Here is a 6,536-nt window from a genome sequence, read left to right as displayed (position 1 = left end):
CATCTATATCAGGGATCCCAAACTTTTGAAACCATGAGCAACATTCAGAAGTAAAAGGAGTTTGGGAGCAACACTAACATGAAAAAATGTTCTTGGGGTGCCAAGTAATTGCTGTTATTGGCCATTTGGTAGCCCCTATGGGAAATGTCAACCTATAGTGTGGTAATTTTTTGACCATGCCTGTTTTTGTGTCCACACCCCCTAATTACCATGTTCACACAACAATTTGGCAGGTTATGAAAGTTTGAACATATTTCTTTGTTTTTTTTTTACAGTTATAACAGTTTTGCCAATGAAGGTGAATTGCCCTTTAAGCTGTGAGTCTAACTTCTCCCAAGGGACCTATTATCTTATATTGTTACAATTACTTATTTGTTCATCTCAAAATTGTTACAGAAGTATCTTATCTGCAGCTGTGGCTGTTCTGTGCTCTCTGCCAAAAGACAATTAAGTTAGAAACATTGTTTCTTTTTCTGGCTGTTCAAAGAGAAAATCGGGACTTTCCAGTACAAACGAGGGACTGCGGGTTTAGCTGACAAAAGAGGGACTGTCCCTCTGAAAACAGGACAGTTGGGAGGTCTGCGCATGGTTTTTATACAACCAAAACTTGCCTCCAAGCCTGGAATTCAAAAATAAGCACATGCTTTGAGATCACTGGGAGCAACATCCAAGGGGTTACAGAGCAACATGTTGCCCACGAGCTACTGGTTGGGAATCACTGATCTATATGGAGCTCCAAAATAGATTTTTAAAGATAATATTAAATATTAGCACCATGTAAAAGCAAAACCATATATTACTCATAATTGCCTACAAAATTAGGGTTTTTTCATTTATTATATATGTCTCCTTTAAATTAAATTGTAATTCCTGCAGCCCTTATAGCTGCATCTTCTAGAATTTTCAAGTGATCTGGTAACCATAGCTTGAAAACCATATTAAATAGTCTTGGGAAAATACCAATGTACTCGCATCTTTGCATGATTCTAGAAGCGAAAGGATAACAAATAACCTTTTTTTTTTTTTTTGCATGTTTGAAAATGGAACAACAGTGTCTGGGAAGATGATGGAATGTCTTCCTGTGTGAAGTCAGTAGCCCCTTCTTGCTAAGAGAGAAATGCAGCAGAAAGACAGTAAACACAGAACAAATAAAGAATTACAGAGAGAATGTGTGAGGAAAGTATTCTGTGAGGTAATGGAAAAAGCATTTACCACACCTGGGGCTTTGGCAATTAATCATCTGCTCACAGATACAACTGTAATGCAACATTTTCTGAGGGAAAAACTGTTCTTTAAGTAGGGTTGCCACCTGTAAAAATGATGCCTGGTGTAAATGATTTTAATAGAGAAGAAAGATAAAATATAGTAAGGCTGGTGTGTGTCTTTTTTCCTCTAGATAAGATGGCTACCCTATGTACAAGTTATACACAATGTACTGACTGATCATAATTGTCACTATAGCTTATACTCATAAAGAATCTTACTTTAAATGGCAGCACCATGAGCAGTAAACCAAGAGCAAATACTTCTGTCTTCACTATCCTAGAGATAAACTGTATTATAGGAGTTGCCACCTATCTCAGACAATTTGTTATTCATCTATAATGGAACAAGGAATTATAAAATTATAAGAACATATAAAATTAATAAAGAAGCCAATATGTTTTCCAGTGTATTTCACTGAATAAATCAATAAAATTCACAAAAGTGGAAAATTAATGGTCATGCTCTCAGTAGTAGTAAAAGTTGGAGAAGGGCCAGTTTTGGTATATAGATCATAAGCTCTGTTATAGTTAGGTTGAGTTTGAGGTAGTGTTGGTTCATCCAGGATGAGATAGGCAGGAGGCAATTAAAGATCTGGGTCTAAATGTCAGTTGTTAATGAAGGGTTGTCTAAATATACTGTATATAGATGTAGTAGCACTCCAATAATTGCTACTAGGATATGTCCTTTTTTGCATATGTATATGGGCTGATTAAAATCACCTACTGCACTACGGGATTATTTGAGTGCTAAGGGATTCTTGTATATTGGTTAAAGTGATACTGACACAAAAAACACATTAATCTACATTAAAATACACATATAAGTTATACTGATCGTTTTAGACTGATAGGTCTGCTTTTGTAAGTAATTTTTGCTTGAAGTTCCTAAACCTGTCTGTTTTGCCAACCTGACTGTCACTTTTTAACTTGTCAGTTAGAGTTTCTAATGCTAATGGAATACTGCTGAACAAATATGGCAGCCCCCTCATAGAGGAACATGGGGGTAAGAAAGGTAATGTAAAAGCATCAGGCAAATCTTGTTATGGCAAAATTATAAATAGCATTCAAACACAATGTTATGATAGATAAATATAAAAAAAAAGTTTATTTTCTGATGTCAGTATCTCTTTTGCAGAAGAGGGGTTTTCTAGACCAGCACTATAGTGCAAATTATACAGTGGGTCAAATTCTCCATCATTGTGCATTGTAAATATATATGGATGTAATCTTGCTCTTGTTGCTGGCCACGGTAAATTTTAGGGTATTTTTTATTTTAGGGTTTATTTTTGGGGAATTTGCCCCTTAGCAAATAATATGTAGTAGTGTAATGATTTTAAGATATTTGTAATGTAAGACTCTCACCATTCCACCGCCCCCTTAACAGCAATTACCAAATAGGAACACGGGAAACATAGATCCATTCATCATTTAACCTTCCCCAGAAGGATATCAGTCAGTGTGCTACTGACATAGCATTATGATTGATACATTATAGCTGAAAAAGACCTGTGGTAAAGGGGTTTTCTTGCAAAACCTTTTGTTGAATTTGCCCATTACTGCTACAACCCTCCTGTCATAAATACACAGACTCTATTGCAGAGTCTGTAACAAAAATGTCAATTTAAATGGTGGATATTTTATACAATTTAGTGTTAAAACGGGTTTAATAACATAGCTTGACATTGCTGGTTCCCACAGTAGATAGCATTCAACAGTATAAATATTCTGTACTCATGAAAGTTTAATATATGCTGCAACATCATGTTAACAGCTCCATTCCTGAGTGGGTGGGCTGATCAGTCTCACGAAAAACGAATGTGTTGTAAGTATTTGCTGCACATTATTTTTCCATATTTACCAGCTTACCTACTTTTCCATGAATCACTTTTTTTTCTTACAAAACAGTAGATGATTCATGTTCTGCAAGTTGTAATGAATTGTGGCAGCTGATATGAAGCTATTGGATTCAAGAAGGATAGGGGACCCAAAGGTATTTTAGCTATTATGGGAGAATCTGTATGTTTTCCTGGTTTACAGGGAACTGAGTTAATATGGGCATTGCAAATCAGGACATGTAGAATGCAGCAAATCCTGAACCAAATAGATAACCAGAAAACTACCAACAACCTGCAGTAGCAGAAGTGCAGTGATGAGAGATGAATATAATTCTGCAGGTCTGTTCAGTATCAGAAATGAGAAAGCTTGTTAAACTAAAGGTTACAATGTTGAAGGCAGAAAGTAATTTAAGTACAGTGAGTTTTAAATTGTATTTTGTATGGGACGGTCACACACGTGCTGTTTTGTGCACGGAAAAACATTTGTTGGCAACAAAAAAAATATAGTTATTAACATGTATTTATATAGCGCCAACATATTGCGTAGCACTGTAGTTGGAGAGATATGATAATCAGGTTAGGGCAATGTTGTGGAAGTGAAAACAGAGAAAGTTTGGAGAAACAACAGAGAAATAGGGCAGTTATTTAAGCAGATGTCAAGCAGAATCTTTAGTTTTTGCTTGATATAGCTTAAATAAACTACAAAATAGCATTTCCCATTCTAGAAGTATTTACAGAGTGGTGCAATACCACAAACAGACACTTGATGGAGTATGAATGCATATGTAGCTTATGTGAAAAGAAACCCTAGAAAAGGTAATTACATGCCTAATGCTACACACACAGCACTACATTTAAAACCAGTGCTGTAACCAAGGTCAGACTGGGGGGGCCAGGGCCCTCCTGGACTGCTGGGAGAGGGGGTCTGGCCCAGCGGGTATTTTCGTGGAGTCCGACACTGGGTGTGACCAGACCCCGCAGTTGCAAGGGGGCCTGGACTGTGGTGTTTGTTTCCTAAATAGCTAATAAGAAAACCCCCTCCTCCCCAGCTGCTCTCTTACCTGTGGCGAGGACGGGGTAACTCCACAAGGATCTAGAGGCACAGTGACCCCCCCCCCCCGTTTTGAGAGGCACAGTGAGCCCCAGCCCACAAACATCCAGAGTTACAGTGACCCCCCTTGAGCATCGAGCAGCACAATAACCCCCAAACCCAATGAACATCCAGAGACAGAGTATCCCACCCTATTTTCAAGAGGCACAGCGATCCCCCCAGCCAACGAACATCCAGAGGCACAGTGACCCCCACATCACAAGAATTCAAACGCACAGTAACCCCCAAAAGTGATTCCCCCACAAGCATCTAGAGGCACAGGAATTCCCCCCCCCCCCCGTTTCAAGAGGTGCATTGACCCCCAAATCCCATAAAGATCCTGAGGCACAGTGACCCCCCATAAGCATCCAGAGGCACAGCAACCCCCCAAAAGTCAGGCACAGTGACCCCCTACAAGCATCACAGGTACAGCGACCACCTGACCCCACAAGCAACCAGTGCCACAGTGACCCCACAAAGATCCAGAGGCACAGAGACCACACCCTCACAAGCATCCAATGACTCCCAGCCCACCAGCATCTAGAGGCACAGTGACCCCAGAACATCCAGAGGAACAGTGCACCCCCCTAGTTTCAAGAGGCACAGCGACCCCCTACCTCCAGACATCCAGTGGCACAGTAACCCTCTACCCCCAGGCATCCAGTGGCACGGTAACCTCCCCAGCCCATGAATATTCAGAGGCACAGTAACCGTGTTTAAGAGGCAAAATGATCCTCACCCCACAAGCATCCAGAGGCACAGTAACCCCCCGAAAGTCCATAAGCACAGTGACCCTCCCACCACACAAGCATCCAGAGGCACAGTAACCCCCAAACCCTACAATATTTAGAGGCACAGTGACCCCCCAAAACTCCACAGAGGATCAGTTACTTCTCCACCACATAAGAATCAAGAACAGTGAACCCACTTCACCCCCGCACAAACATCTAGGGGCAGATTAAACTCCCCCAAAGTCTAAGGTAGCAGTTGAAAGCTGTACCAATCCTACATTACGAGTTGGCAACCCCGGGGATTAAATTGCAGGTCCCTGAAGAGTTGGCAGCCTGTCACTTGCCAACCACAGCAAAGCGGTGAAACAGTAGGATCACATGTTCAAAATATAACAAATGTCCTATCCGGTAGGTGCTATAAGGGTTTCCATTGAGAAACGCCGCCGACTTGCTGGGTACATCTGACAGAGAATGACAGGTAAAGTAGAAGAGGTCCTTGGACATTATCATACAAAATAAGACTAGGCACGACTTGGGGATGTACTTCATAGCTAGTTAGATGTGTGGCTGTAAAAAATATGTTAGTGCAGTTAACAGTTTTCATCAGATTCATAAGATTTTGTGCTGGTGGATCACTTTTCAGGGAGATCTCCATTTTCTGGCTAGAGTAACCCTTTTTAATGCAATTGTGTAGAGTGATACTTTCAGAATACTGCAGTGCATACAGTATGGGGCACATTTACTTAGCTCGAGTGAAGGAATAGAATAAAAAAGTACTTCGAATTTCGAAGTATTTTTTTGGCTACTTCGACCATCGAATTGGCTACTTCGACCTTCGACTACAACTTCGATTCGAACGATTCAAACTAAAAATCGTTCGACTATTCGACCATTAGATAGTCGAAGTACTGTCTCTTTAAAAAAAAACTTCGACCACCTACTTCGCCACCTAAAACCTACCGAGGTACAATGTTAGTCTATGGGGAAGGTCCCTATGGGCTTTCTAAGTATTTTTTTATCGAAGGAAAATCGTTCGATCGATGAATTAAAATCGTTCGATTAGAAGGATTTAATCGATTTTTCCTACGATAGTTCGAACAAACAAATTGCTTTTTGGATTTTACTTCAATGGTCGAATATCGAGGGTTAATTAACCCTCGATATTCGACCCTAAGTAAATGTGCCCCTTAATGTCTGTGTATTGCATGCATCATTTCTGCACCCTTCCACCTTCCTGAGTTGTGTAGATAGAGCAGATGTACATCATATGCACCATAGTGTATCAAACACTCTATTTTGCATGTGTGGAGTATTTTCTGCCACTTCTACTATAGTGAATACAGTTCAATTACTCTTGATAATATTTATTACTCTGATACACAGGTTAAGGTAACAGGGATTCTCGAATTAGAAAATAAATCTGTGTAGGTTCTGCTGCAAATAAAGCTGCTGACGTATTACAAAGTAGACTGCCACTATTGGAACACTAATGCTGACTTTCTACTCTCATGTTTCTAAAATAAAGAAATTAAATTTTTACAAGATGTGTGTAATACAAATAAATACCTTATACAATAATAAAGCAAGTAATCAATTCTGAATGATTAGGGTAAGC

At 39.8% G+C, this 6,536-nt stretch overlaps 1 long non-coding RNA gene across 1 annotated transcript in view; it reads left to right on the top strand.

Moving 5' to 3' along the window:
• The first annotated feature begins 273 nt into the window (after positions 1 to 273).
• The window catches only part of LOC108712904, a 29,138-nt gene continuing 22,875 nt past the window's right edge, over positions 274 to 6,536 (top strand). The window contains exons 1-2 of the long non-coding RNA XR_001935072.2: positions 274 to 317; positions 1,053 to 1,192. This is a non-coding gene — a long non-coding RNA (uncharacterized LOC108712904). The remainder of the gene's footprint in view (positions 318 to 1,052; positions 1,193 to 6,536) is intronic.

The sequence above is a fragment of the Xenopus laevis genome, chromosome 3S (assembly GCF_017654675.1).
Source record: "Xenopus laevis strain J_2021 chromosome 3S, Xenopus_laevis_v10.1, whole genome shotgun sequence".
NCBI lineage: Eukaryota > Metazoa > Chordata > Amphibia > Anura > Pipidae > Xenopus > Xenopus laevis.
Note: the sequence above shows the minus strand (reverse complement) of the source record. Positions and strands in the feature narration are given on the sequence as shown.